This window comes from Euwallacea fornicatus, chromosome 29, assembly GCF_040115645.1.
Source record: "Euwallacea fornicatus isolate EFF26 chromosome 29, ASM4011564v1, whole genome shotgun sequence".
NCBI classification, from domain to species: domain Eukaryota; kingdom Metazoa; phylum Arthropoda; class Insecta; order Coleoptera; family Curculionidae; genus Euwallacea; species Euwallacea fornicatus.
In genome coordinates, this window is record NC_089569.1 from 2371762 (window position 1) to 2387062 (window position 15301).

The 15301-nt window shown below is 36.5% G+C and overlaps 1 protein-coding gene and 1 long non-coding RNA gene across 5 annotated transcripts in view; one reads left to right on the forward strand and one right to left on the reverse strand.

Moving 5' to 3' along the window:
• The window catches only part of nrm (neuromusculin), a 205846-nt gene that overhangs the window by 172300 nt on the left and 18245 nt on the right, over positions 1–15301 (reverse strand). The window lies entirely within an intron of this gene.
• On the forward strand, positions 14315–14881 carry LOC136347671 (uncharacterized). Its single transcript, XR_010733522.1, has 3 exons — positions 14315–14462; positions 14525–14597; positions 14809–14881. It is a non-coding gene; the product is annotated as an uncharacterized lncRNA (long non-coding RNA).

The following is a 15301-nucleotide window of genomic DNA, read 5'->3' on the forward strand; positions in this document are numbered from 1 at the left end:
CATGCGGATCTAGATAAGTATGAAGATAGAATGTCGGTGATTTACACATTAATGTGATATGTTGTTATTTTGTCACGTCCGTGGCACATTTTGCAAAACCGAATTTATGATATTTCGACCGGATTGCAAGACTTAGCCTCAAAACATCACAGATCAGCAAACTGATTTCTTAAAATATTTAAATTCGAAATAACGTTCACAACAAAAACCAAAGTAGATGATTGTTGCAGAGAGGCGGGACGTCAGATTCACAATTGTGACATCGCCACGTTGAGGAAGAGGAAACACTGCCGTGATGAAGCTGAGGAAGAAATAAAAACTTTTTTCCAAAATGTCAGTTTTTTTCGAAAGCCTCTGAAAAACATCGAAATTTCTCGAATTTTGAGCTGAAACCGCTAATCCTTAAGTTCCAAATTACGCCCCTTGATCCCAACTTAACTGTCTTCGGAACGGTCACGGTTTCCAAGATCCTCAGCGTTGAGCTCCAAAAATGAATACCCTGTATACAAACACAAAATGACCTTGTTCGTTCTCTTCATGTTCGCATGATTTTCCCATCTAAAAATACTGCAGAAACCCAATACTTTTAGATCCAGTTTATGGATAACATTCTTAACCCTTGTTTTGCCATCGGCTCTATAAATAGGGGCCTTGTTCAAGAATTATATCTTCGGCAACAAAAAACAAATTGGCCTCGATTTGTTTGCACTCTCTTGATTTCCGAGACAAACACCCATACATCACCAGCTAAGACAAACAACGAATCTTAGAGCAGGATCTTCGCAACATAAACTTTGTTGTAAAAGCACTTTGTATCACCAAAAAGCTTTCCCAGCACAAAACGGCGAGCCATTTGTTTAAAGTATTCGAAAGTTTCCTACTTCTATAACAAATAAGGCGGTATCATGCAAATGCGCCGCCTCTTGTTTAGAGATCCTCTTAGTTTCCCTCGAAAAAGAAGTGGAGTTAAGCAACTTCGCGTTTCCTGCCTTAAAGCCCTGCACAACGGAATTTCTCTAATTATCTGCAGAAGGTTGACAGTGACATGCAAAACGCATACAAAACATGCCTTCAAGCCCCCAACTTAATTCAGCTTAATCTACCATATGTGGGGTGTGTAAACGTAAATGTTGCTCTATACATTTATCATTAACGTGACGTTTATGGTGCTGCTCATATTACTAGAAAGTGGCTTTCGGTCGTTTTTGGAAGAGCGAAATTTAATTCAAGTTACCAACCGCGGTAAAGAAATTCTAATAGTCCACTGCTGCTGATATATGTATGTATATACATATATGTGCATGCTTTTTTATCAACGCTGTATCTCGTATAGCATCTGGCATGCTAACGACTAGGAGCCTCAAATTTAAGTCTATAAATATTTTAAAACATTTATAACGAACAATAGCCTCCAACCTTCAAACAGAACAACAATATGTTACGTGACCTGTTAGTCTCATAAAGCCTATATTTAGAAAATTGTGCATAAATTGGTAATTTCTATGTATATCAATCCTATACCGCAATTTTGCTCACATTGAAAAAGCGGCAACGCTGTCCCTGTCCGTTGTTGTGAACGAACCACATTTAGACTCTCGCAAACTGCTGCAGTGTTATTTTAGTGGCTGGACAACGTTGCCAGTTGGTACATAAATAATGAGGCTACTGGAAAATGTTATAATGATAAAAAATCTGACTGCAAGTTAGTTTTTCAAGACAACGATAATTTTTCTAAAGTCATTTCTTCTTACCAGCACGTCTTTAATTTTGTCTTCTAGAGGTTTTTTCTTTGGCATTTCTATTCATAACTTTCTTGTCTTGAATCAAGCAAGAACTTATTACGACAACTTTTGTAAATTAGTTTTAAAGATTGGGATATTTTCCCAAAGCAGTTTTGTTCCTTCCAGGTTAGTTCAGTTTAGTTCAAGTTATAGGGGATTTTCTTGATTATTTACAAACGGTTGCCAATCATATGTAAAATGGAAGGGAAACGCGCTCTCAAGCTCCCAACTTAATCCATCTTCGTATACCGTATGTAAGATATGTAAACTTAAAAATTGTTCTACACATTTTTCATTAACGTGACGTTTTTTGTGCTACTCATGTTACTATAAAGTTACTTTAGTTGATTTCTAGAAAGCAACAGGGAAATTTGTCCTGACTTGGAAACAATGATAAAAGAATTCCAATGTCCCAATATTGTTGATGATGTTTTTGAACCGATGCCGTACTTCTTCTTTCTAATTTTGAAAATTAAACTGTGAAAGAATATATCAATTCAGTATTGTGTAAATCACGCCTCTTGCCGTATTTTGCCATTCTGTTAATGATTTCTAGACATGGTCCCCGAAACTCTGCCTCTTTTCAGTCCCTGTTGTTCCTAAGGGTTCCTATTGCGTTTGGTTTCGGTATTTACGACACATCCATATGGTAATGCTAGTCCCGGAACCTCTACAAAAACCACGCCCATTTTTATTCTAATGACTGCCATTCAAGCGCAATCATTCCCACTTTCAAAGTGAAGCCCCGTCCTCTGTCGTTTCTGTAGCTCTAATACAATGTTGGTTTAATGATGCAAAGGTATAAGCCAAGTCTCTAACGTTACATATCCAAAACCCCCAATTTTTCATATTTTTGTATCTTCTAAGGTTAAGTTATTTTGAAATTTCAACTAAAGTTTTAAATCCAAAACAAGTCATTATTTACACCGTAGAATACAAATACTTCCCGACCTTCTAGGCCTGCTAAAGTTGTATTCTTCAAACAGTGACTAAGTGTTTTTCGTACATTAAATTCCGAACACAATGCGAAACACCGTATAGAAAATTAAAAGTTATTACAAAAGAGCCGCCTCCTGGGGCGTTTCAATTGAAAACTTTCGATCGATTTTTAACAATTTAAATTCTCGGCAACGACGCATCAATAGATTGATTGATGACGATAGGGCATCTACGCTAATTACCCTCATTGTTGCCGAGATCCGAACCGAAGGCGCTATCTTTGTTTATTATCTTGCCAGTTTGGTTAAGTTAATGTTGTTTAGACGTGAATTATCCCTTCTAATTCAGTCATATGGGTAATAAGTCGTTGGCTAAGGTCTGGCTAGAGGCGGAGCGTCGTGATTTGAGGGCGTGGCAATTACTTGAAAGTTTAGTAAAGTGTGTTTAAGGTGGTAATGAGTTTTTCAACACCTATTACGAAAACCACTCGGAATAATGCCTCACAGTAAATTCAATAAAGCCTTGGGAAATCTAAGCTAATGCTCGAACCATTACTTTTTGCACGTAAGCGCCCGCCACATTCATGCATAATATATGCTCCGACTAACCCCGGGGCTCTTTAATCATTTTTCATCTTAAGAGAAATTGAATTTTTTGTTATTATAAAGTTTAGATTTTGCAGGGAGTGTGCTGCGTCACGTTCCTAAATGTATTACCTCTTTCGGTTTTCGGAAAGTTATTTAACGGAGGGCCCTGACTCGTAACCAACTTTGTTTTCATTAAATCAAAACGGTTTTAGGGGGATGTTCTCTTTTTCCTTGTATTATACGTCGTTTTAACACGGGCTTAGATTTCGGGCCCTCCATTGCCGAAAGATGTTTTCGTAAATATAGTACACGTAATATCTGTTTTGTTTAAACTCGCTCTTAAAGGAAAAGGGACCTATGTTTATTCAGCCAACATTCTGTATTATTTAGATAGAAGATTTATTTTCTGCGAGAAATAGTTTGTAATTTTTGGCGTTTACACAGACGTTGGTACACCGAATATGAAGTAAGTAAATAAATTACAAAATTGAAATTTGCAAGCAAATCTACTTTGCGGTCATTGCAGTGATTGCAATTGACTACTGCAGATAGATAGAGAATGAAATTGGAAACACCACAATTTAATGGTCTACGATAAAGAGATGGGCGTAGCAACCGAAACTACGCCCATCACCGCATCTTGGTCAGCTAACTACTCCAAAATTAAATTGTCACCGATCAAAGAGTACAGTTAACGGGTGCATGCTAACGAGGCTACTGCGTCTTCGAGTGATTGGCGTATATTTTCATAAGCACGTCTCAATTTAATGAGCAGCGATCCAACGATGGCAATAGCTAATGAGGTTGGGGCGACATAATCAAGTCATTGATTTACCATTGACTAGACATACATTAATTAATTCACCGTAGCCAAGCACTCGTACTAATTATGGTTATGCCCAACTTCTGATGTCACTGTTCAGCTAGGTAAGCCCCAATTAAAGGGTTAGCGGTCATGGTAAGAGTTGAAGTGCTCTAAATTTAATGTGCATCAGCCAAGTGGTGGGACTTTTGCAACGAGAGTGTGGGCGTAGCCTTGAACATTCAAAGCTACGCCCATATGCCCATATGTTTGACCTATGTTCGATTGGACACACCTCAATTGAACTATTAACACTGGGAGAGGTTATTGAGGCTGAGCCCAGATGCTCGCTTATACATTGCTTCGATTTCGAGCAAGATGCTTTAACAAAAAAAGTTGAAATGGCGATCATCTATCGCTCTACTAGAATCGCATTACGTTCTATCAGTAAGGGACGATTTTTTATTTTAATTAATTTTCGCCTCCCTGGCATTACGTCAAGCTTTAAAACAGAAAGATAAAATGCTTGTCAAGTGACAGGAGCCATTTTTCTCGTTAAGCTTCAGTTGTTCGCTGATAGAGGAAATGATAGGAAAGGAGAGAAATCAGTGCAGAAAGCATCCGGCCAATTCTTGGTGTTGCCGTCGCGTGAATGGCAATGGATTTCCATAAAATTGGCTGCAGTCTGGATTTGAATGTGTTTGCTTAATTGGCTCCGTTTTTCAGCACTAAAAACCAAACTCATATTTAATAGACATGCTGAGAAATACTTCTTGGTCACGGAAAGGCGCTAATCCTAAAGTATGGCGGTATTATCATAAAGAAACGCCTCTTAAGTGACACTTTAATCGCCCCCAGTTTTATTTATTTCGTCGCAATAATTTTCGCCCGAAAGGTTTTGTTAGCTAGAGTTTATCGAAGCGGAAATGGAAATAATTTGAAATTCAGAAGTATTGTTTTAAACGGCATTTTGAAACCTACAAAAACTTCAAGAATAACAAAGTGATGGAAAACACTATTTGTAGGATCACGACGCAAGGTCCTGGTCAATTCAAATGATTTTTATTTGGTTGATTTCCTGAAACAAGAGGGAGGGGGGTTGACACGTATGTCAAGGATATTCAATAGGATTGTGTCGGAAGGGAAGTGGCTTAGGCGTGGCTTAGATGCTTGAGTGACACTGCAGGGGTGGGCGATGGGAGCGGGGGGACGACTATAACTCCTAAATTCAAAGGCGTTTTCGTTTTTCTATTGTAGAATAAAACTGCATTATTAGTCCTCAATTTACTTGTAAAAATGTATAAAAATTTCTTTTATATTCTATTCGCCGAGAAACTGTTCCTCTTCGGAAAAATTTCATTAATACGCCGTGAAGCCTAATTTGTTTTTAATCACTGTGGCGAAATGCAATTAATCACTAGAGCACAAATGCTTCCAAAGTAAGGAAACATGTAATATTTAAACAGTCATATTTAATAACACCTCCGTTAATTAATTACCGAAATTCATCTGCTGTCATTCATTTCACAAGATACCTGATTTAACTAATGGTTGTCAAACTTATGCGGGATTCTCTGTTTATGAGTACCCAAAGAGTGCAGTATTGATGTCAAAAATTGCATTATTCGTTGGAATTTTATCGTTCGCATTATTCAAAACAATTTCGAATGAAAAATGGTCCTTTATATGTCACATCAAATTCGAAGAGAGGAGGAATTTCAGCGCCTAGCATCGCGTTCCGCCGTAATGATTTACTGCCACTCTCTTACTGATATGAAACGGATGGGCCGCATTCTATCTTATTTAAGGAGATTCGCATTTAAAACGTCAACGGTGTTTGTATTATTTATCCATAGAATTATATAGCTCTTTCTGAATTCTCAATTTACTTTTTTTGTCTAGGTAGAAGCTCTGTTGCCAAGAAAAAAAATTGAGCATATATATAATCAGAGTGACGTAGAACTCTCTCAACAGTTCTCTCTTTCGCATAACTTTTCTTTCTTGGTGAAGGTATTAAGACATCAAATTAAAAAACAGACGAGAGAAAGAGAGAGAGAGAGAGAGAAGGCAGGGGGGGGGGGTGAAAGACAGGAGGAAGTAAAGATCTGGAATCAAGTTCTGAAGATAAAATATTCAAATGTGTCTAGAAGAGCCATTTCTCCTTCACGTCCAAGATATTTTTAGATAGCTGTGCATATACAAACACGCTTCGAAGAAGGTTAGCACACTATGCTGTCTTTCCGATTACGTTTAGATTCTCTGATTTCTCTCATGTCAACGACGTTTCCTTATTACAATATTTAGAATAACTTTACAAATTAACATACGACGTCTGATGTCGTAGTCGCATGTAGGTCACACATCTTCGGGTTGTTTATCTCAGCCAAGAACTTTCGTTCGCCTCAACTAATACTCGACAAACATCGGCGTCTCTCCAAGAGCTTACTCCACGCCACCAAAGTATATCTTAACTATTGCGGTTTCTCTTCGTTACATCTCTCCGAATCTGCCATTAATCCACGCTCATCCTTAAAGCTAAACCTCATTAGTTGCGAAGGTGCCAAGCCAAATCTAGAAGAAAACTGGGGATGCTAAGTCCTAGTTCTAGAAACCCATGGGGTTTGAAATTTGTGTGAACTTCGGGGGCTGCGCCACTGTTGAAGAAAAACAATTAAGTTTCTGTAATCAAACTCGAATTTCGGCGATTAAGTCAGCGGTTTTCTGTTTCCTTCAAAATTCATAAATTTGGTACGAATCCGGGGGAAATCAGGTGATATTTAGAGTTTTGCAAAATTTCACTTAGATGATTTTGTTTCAAACAATGGCTCAAGTTCTATTGATGGAAAGGGAAAAATAGGGTAATAAAATATCCGGATGAAAAAAAATCTGTCTGGTAATGAAATGTCTTTGACGCTGAAATGAAAACAGTGTTTTAATCTGCAAGTTTTACCCGTGGTTAACTACAAAAACCTGACCTGATCAACTCGAAATCGTTAAAATGTAAATCCAGGTCCGCTCCACTCGGCAGGCCTTAAATAACTTTGTTAAAACAATCTCTGCCGGCGCAGTGGGACTGGAAATTACCCGAAAGCTGTTTGGAGCATTTAACAGACGAGCGAAAAATATTTGGAAAGCCCCATTTTTTTCCGCTCTATCTGACCAGGAAAGCGGAAATTGATTTCAGACTTCAATTACAACTTCATAAATTTACAAAAAGGAGTTTTTCCATTTCTGATTAAGACAACAGCGAAATGGACACCGTGAAACTCGCAAAAGTTCCAAAGTCCTGTTAGCATTTCATAAATATAATGGATTCAAATGAGATAATTAAATTATTGCGCGGAGGGTCGTATATACACGAGAAGCAGTTCTATTCTTTTCGCAGTTTACTTTGAGATTACCAGCAAAAGCTTAGCTAAGCGCATTTGTACCATGCTACATAAATAAAAATTTAGAAGGACATTTTATTTCTATTAATAAACGTGCAGGCAACGTGTTAGTAAACTATTATAGGACCGTAATATTTGACCAGGAAAACATGCCCTCCAATTTACTGCAAGCATGGCTAATTTTGTAAATCATCTCTTCAAACACTGACAATCCCTAAGAAGGTCGGTGCAGAGAAAACTTCAAATTTAAACTTTTTTGTGCCAAACTCGCAGCAAAGTTCTTTTTAATAGAACAGCCTGTATGTTTTTCAAAGTCAAAAAACTTTTACAGACAATTCATTTAAAAAACACCTATTAGAAATTTAAAATTTTCACTTCAGGTTTTTTGTGTAGAATATCTATATAGGATTTTCAGAAATTTCCTATCTAAATTTAAAAAAAATGCTTATATCATGTCCATATCTACATCAATTTTCGACAGTTCTGGAATTTCAACTCTAAAACTCCTCTAACAGAAGGATCTCTTTCGTAGGTAAGGCGTATCGATCAAATAAACCCGCCCGGCATTACTTATTATTATCCAACGTTTCGAGGGCAGTGCGAGCCATCCTCATGCCCTTTGGGAGGAAAATTGTAGTAGTAAGTTCTCTTCTTTAAAGTAGAAGTTATTTTACAAACCACATTATTTCGTTCTATGCAATGCCAGCACACGCTCTCTTTCCTGGGCCACAAAAGGGTTCGAAACAAGCTCCTGTGCCGTAATAATAAAAATCCGACACGCCCTCAAGTGCAGCGTAAAGCGCAAAAGTACAATTAAAACAATTTTATTAAAAGCGAGTGCTGGAAGTAACTGCATAATAAAACCTGCTTTTATTTAGTTTTATTCGTATATGTGCCCGGGAGAACAAACGCTCTGGGATTTAGTCTTCTTTCAACGGGAGCCTCACTGACATCATTAATATCTTTAATGGAGGATGGTTTTTTCCTTATCTCAGTCCTGGAATTCAATAGAAAGCTCCGCATCAGCACGCAGGGTACAATTTGATTTAATTTGTACCTGGAATATTAAACCACCTCTTCCTGGCCCATCGCAACATGCAAAGGTACGAAACACGTTTTTCCTTTTAAGGCCTATTAAATTTACATACGTTTGCATGAAATTGTGGGCAAATCTGTCTTAAGTTTGAAACATAAGAGATCACTTTTGAAGAGCAGATTTTCACGTGTCTCTTACATAGATAAATAATATTCAAATCGAAGAAAGTGCTACATGAAAAAAACTCCGAAACTATTTAATCTCTTAAACTGATGACATATGGGAGTTTTTAATTTTAAATGTGTCATTTTCCACTTAAAATGTATTTTGTACATTACTACTATAATTTTATGGACCAGATTCAAAAACTCGCGCCCCTCATCGCTGTGTGAATAATAGAATTTATTATGGAAACGTATAAGTACACAATTCATAGCAAATGCTAAATGCAAAACATCAATCTGCCCTCTGTTGAACTGATTTTATTCATTTCTAGCGAAATAGAGTGGACATGTGCAAAATAATTAATTTTCATGTTTCTATGAATAGATAAAGGTGACAAGTTTAATAATACGAACTCTTGTAACCTTTTTTATGTTTTGAGTTGCTTTTTAGCCTTGTTCTATTCTATTCGAGGATTCAGTTGATAAGATTTTGAAGCTTTGAGGCAATGTTTGCAATTCACTATTTTAGATTGGAGAGGATTACGAGTTTTGAAATTTATAAAACACCATTAAGTCATGTTTGAATTTTTGGATTTAGTGTGAATCGAACATACAAACAAAATAAATTATTGACGTCTTCGTGCGGTATAATACCCTTCTTCGAAGGAAAATCTCTACTCAGGCACTTAAAAAGAATAAAGTCATAATTAAACTCGATTTTATTGTTCGTTCGAAGCAAGGCGAGATGAAATTATTCATTAATCAAAAAGAAAGGGATCTGATAATAAAGGCGGTCCGGAGAACTGGGAGCATTTGCGCCAGAATTTAAGAAATATTTTCTGCCCTTTGTTCCAGACATAATGGGCCTTTCCTAATTAAAACAAAAAGTATGGAAAACCACAAAAAAATTGGGCGTTAAGTGTTTACATGGTTCTTTAGTAGACAGGCCAGAAAAATGGCGATTCTTATCTCGTCTCCCATATTTTTCCTATAAATTGCAGATTTAGTTCCATTGTATCTGGAAAGAAAGCTCTGCAATTTAATAAAATGCAATCCAATAAAGCTCGATATCATTGTTCAAAGACGAGTGAGCTTTTTCTTCTCCCATTTTTCCGTTATTATTTCGGTTTTTATTTATCATTTAGGACGCTTGTCGAATACTAAAGCAGATTACTCTGAAAAGCAAGATGAAGAATTCAAAAGTTATTTAGGGTTAAAAATTCTATAAATTGAATTTCTATATGAAACTTTTCATCTTTTATAGATAGATACTAATCCTAAGGCTAAAAAAGAATCGAAAGGGCCAGAGTCTTCTTGCGGCAAAATTGGCTATGAATAATAAAATCCTTCTGATTCGGTACAGTTTAAAGAAAGCCCGAGCTGCTCTTTCGATGCCGCTTTTTTCCCTTCATCTTCTCCGAGGGGCATTTCCAATGTAAATTGTTGAATTCTATTTTCTTACTGCCCGAGGCCATTTTATCAGTACTGTGATTTTTGTCGATTGAATCCGGCGTTTTCCATTCAATGCATTCGATATCATGTTTATTCTGCAGTTGTTTACTCCATCTGGCGGATACGCGACGCGATACGAGTTTTATTATATGAATGGTAAACCGTTAATATACCGAAGTTTAAATACCATTTGTATAGAACGCTGGTAAAAAATATTGCAATACATTTTTAACTTTCAAAAACCTGATATATTAAAAAAAATGCTTAAACACGTATAATTTTAATTTACAAAACGAATTTAATGAATTATTTTTAATGGTAAAATTTGTCACCTCTTTCCAGCCATCATTACTCACTTTTTATTTTCAAATGAAAAGGTGCCCATTGTAATATATCAGATGAAAGGTAATTTAACAAAGAACACAACAGTATCCTTAGAACTAAAATTTGATATACAGTTTTCATAAAAATACAATTATTTGATACAACATAAAGTAACTCACTATTATATTAAATAAAATTTAAATTCCTGCAATAGATACTCAAATTAGACTCCAGTAACAACTTGCTAATAACTATGCGGTTCCTCGAACTCTTTTATGAAACGACTCAATATTGCTTCTATTATTGATTATAATTCGGCATGAATTCAAAGACACAAATCATCTAAATTTTATGGTGTATCATTGTAAACTGAATTTTTTGAGTGACTCCAGAAAAAAGAATTTACCAGAATAAAGAGATCGTGATGGTCATCTTATTACGCCCCTTCTACCTATTCGTCTTCTAGAGAAAATCTCATCAAAATACTCTGTCACAGCCATTGCATAAAGTGGTGGTGCACCATCTTTTTGAAATTAAACAATGTTGGGTACTTATTCCTCATTTTCTCCAGAAAAAAATGGTGGAACTATTTCGTTTTACAATAGGTGCGTTATTTAAGATTCTCTTTCATGAAAAATGGACTGAAGAACCGATGGCCGATTATCCTCATTCCTACATTGAGTTTTCACGAATATTATGTACGCAGAGTCTACATCTAATGAGGTTTATTTTTGGCCCAGTAGCGACAATTATGTCAGTGAATAGATCCATTTAACCAAAAACTTGCTTCATTCAAAAATAATATTCTTGAAAAGAGCCGATTTTCCCGAATGCCCTTTTCCCATCAATTCACAAAATTCCGTTCTGCTATCAAAATCTTCCGGCGTCAACTCTATAGTAAGAAAAATTGTGAATGGATGAAATTTTTTTCGTTTTAAGAGGTCGCTTAATGATTTTCCAGATACATCAAATTCATCGGCAAGTCTGCCGGTGGACTGTATAGGGTTTTCACCGATAGATAAAATAATGTCTAGTGCTTTATAGCCACCAGTTGCTGTTTGAGGTTTTCCACATTTTAAAGCAGCTTTCACATTACCAATTTGTTGAATTTTTTTATTAGTCCGATATGTTACACTTCTATTAACTATTATTATTCTGTAACTTCTATTAACCGGTCCGGACGTTTCTCATTCAATACGGGGCTTATCTCTTCGTAGGGTCTTTTGCAATCTCGATACCCTAAAAACATTAAAATTTCAATTCATTGCTTCTTGGATAAGCGATCCTTGTTCTTGATATTCTAACTATGGTACATTCCTAATAACTAAATTCGAATACTAATGCGTTTTAAGGAGACCAAAATCTTTTGTATCCAAAGAATGTTTTACAGTGAACACGATTTGGAATTTCTAGGTCTTATTGTCATTTTTTCACGCTCTTTCAAAGTGAAACAAGAATGGGTTGTCTATTTATGAAGCAAAGATTAAAACTTTTGATCTTTTTAGAATCTGTTTTTTCCTATTTTTGTATGAAAACTGCAGATCTAAATTTAGCTCTGAATACGCCGTTGTATCCCTTATAGACTTACCTTTCACTTGACACACTACAATGTATGCCTTTCCATTTAAAAATCAAAAGTTAGTAGGGCTAGCTGGACAGCGGTGAAAGATTTAAACGTTGAAAACAATGCATTAAATGCCTTTTTTTAAATAAAATTTTACGCATTTAAGCATTTTTTTTTAATATCGGGTGTATTAAAAATAAACGAGTTGCAATACTTTTTACAAGCGCTGGATATGTTACGTCGCTCAAATCGCTCGTGTCTCCATCTAACGACTAAAACGTAGGTAGAAGTTTAGGTACATCACGTACAGATAGCACTACCAAACATTGAAGAGTTGAAGCAAAAAGTGAATAAGTCCACTTCGGGGCGGATTTGTACTAAAACAATCATCCAAAAAAGAGGGAAAAGCCCTAAAACGTGATGTCACAGCTGATATAGTCCTTTCTTCCCCTTTTTTCGTTGCAGAAGGCATCGAACCGATTCGCCCCGGCTGCGGACAGGTTAAGCCTCATGTTAGATTCATGAACAGTCGAGAAAATGACAAACGTTGCTCGTCCCATTTCAGATTCTCCGAGTAACATTAAACCCTTTCTTTTCCGGCCGAATCTATGAATGTTTTCATTTCTATGCGCGTTCAAAAATTTAAGGACATGAGGGAGATTTATGTTCCCACTACGTAAGCCGTACAGCGGCATACGTGGCCTGATATTTTCCTTTTAAGCAGGTCTGATAAATAAAAACACCCCCGACTGCCTTAAATATCCATTATTGAGTGAATTTACGAACTTTTAAGACGGAAAATGGGACGAATGGAACTGGATTCTATCAAACATTCATAGAGGACGGATGAACGAGGGTATTTTGTTATTATTATTATTGTTTCGGAGGTAGAAAGCCTGATTTAGATCTTGACAGGGAAGTTCTTTAGACCTCATATTTTTATCGATTTCAAAAACCGTTCATTATTGTATTTTCTACCAAAAATCATTATCATAACCAACTACAAGCTCAATACCATCAAACTGAGAGTTCCATTGAGTTTTATGTTGTCCTGGCAAATGGCTCCGAGTTTTTAAGAAGATGCCTCCACTGCACTTTCATTCGACGCGAACCAGACACGTCCATAATATGACCTAAGCATGTTATAAAAAATGAAAAATATCACAAGAGAGCTCGTCCGAGCCCTTAGCAAAGGGCGGATGTTATTCTCAGTCTCATTTCTGTTTAGTGTTATTTTTACCTCGTTTTAAGTGTCCTCTATCAATAAGAAAACGAGCACGTTCGGCAAAACAACTGAAAATAATAACCTTATTTTAAATTATTTGATTTTTTTTATTCGTAAAAAAAAGTTTCAAATTCTCTCATTTCCGAAGAGTTGCAGAACCGAAAGGAGTCAGGATCCGCGTGATCTTTTATCTTATTAGATTGTCTAAGTGCCCTCTGTAATCTGCTATATTTGACGCTTTCTCATGTTTCAAATCAAAGTCGCACATAGTGCGAGTTTAAACCTACAAATTAGTGAAAAAAGCTAGTTTTCTCCGATTTCTAAAAATTGCCACAAACCAATAAAATCAAAATCTGGACCTTCTTTTATTCTAGTAGGCAGATCTGATTGTCCTCTATAATACGCTAAATTCAAACTTTCATTCGATTTAAACCAGAGGCTCATGTGAACAAAATCAGAACCCTACTCAGGCCAAGTTGTTGAATAATAGCTTATGCTTGGTTCACCTAAACTCGAGCCTCATAAGTTTTAAGTCCATAAGAAATGTATTCCTATCATAATAATAGCATTTTGACATATACAAATTCCTTATGTGTATTCGTACATGCGAGGGTGGGATTTAACAAAACCGAGCCCAATCCATGATTCAACCACTCGGCCGGCAAGGCAAAGATCTGAATTGGAATTTTCCTAATATGTAAAAAATTGTAATATCGAAATTAGTCGAGATCTGTATGATCTTTTCTTTTTAAGATGATGTTAAAGGTCGATCATAATCTGTTAAATTGACACTCTCGTTTGACTAAAGTCACAGGCGCATGCAGTCTAAATCTGACTGATGCTGAAATCCAAGTAAATTAAGCGTTCTTGCCCTGATTTTGGTAAATTCCAAAACCCAGGTGAAGAGTAAAGTTCTGCAGGTTGTTTTAGTCCGAAAGGGAGCTAGCTCTGGGTGTCTTCTATACTCTTTCAAATTGATAATCCCACTGCATCGAAACCAGAGGCTCAAGTAGTGCAGATTTATAGCTACTAACCAGGGAAGAAATACGGTTTTAAATTCCTGAACAATTACAAAATCTGGATGTTTCTTTTCGAAAAATGGCTCTCATTGTCGGCTATTCGCTGCCAAGTCATCACTCTCACCCGACTCAAACCAGTATAGCACGTGGCCTGAATTCGAAACACATTAATTTCCTAAAGTATTAGACCAGAGATTTCAATGCAATAACTTCCTACACAACTTGTGACATGTCTTTTACAGGACACGGACACACTCAAGTTGGATATCTAAGGCTCCTGCCCTTCAAGAGAAATGTCAAGGATTCAAAATTAAGGTAAATAGCTGCAGGATGAAGGATAAGGGTTATAATAAAAAAACCTTCTTGGTTATTTATTATGACCCTCATTCTTATTGCAATATTATTAAAATTTCCGTTATTTGAGGCGTCCTATACTCCAGATGCAAAACAGGCCAATTACGCTTTAGAGGGTCATTAAAGGGATTTGCAAAGGGCAAAAACCAAGTACATTCTTATTATTCCGCAGGAACAGAGTTGAAAAATGCACCCAGGTCACGGAAAAGCCTCTAATCCTAACGTACGGCGGTATTATCATAAAGAAAGTCTGGAAATGCCCCTAGGTGGCACCGTTATCGCATCGCCCGTTATTTACTTCGTTAGAGTAATTTTGATTAAGAGGATTTAGGCACGGAGAGTAGGGCGGTTTGGGACTGAAAACTCAGCAAAATGTCTCGAATCCCGCACATTTCCGAGGAACTAATTAAAGCAAGAAACGAGAAACCTTTAATTGCTTTAATACTGTGTTTTTGAGTCTTTTAACCATCTAGTAAAACTAGGTAAGTGCTAGAACAATGGTTTAGCAGTATGTCAGGTCGAGTTTTTGTCCTTTAAAGCGATCTCTTCCATGGTTTCTAAACTTGCTCTCAAAACTTGTTCTGAATCAAACCTACATTAACCTAATCCAGTTTCTGTTTAGGGTCATAGAAACCCAACAACACTAATTTCTCACAGCTTACGCC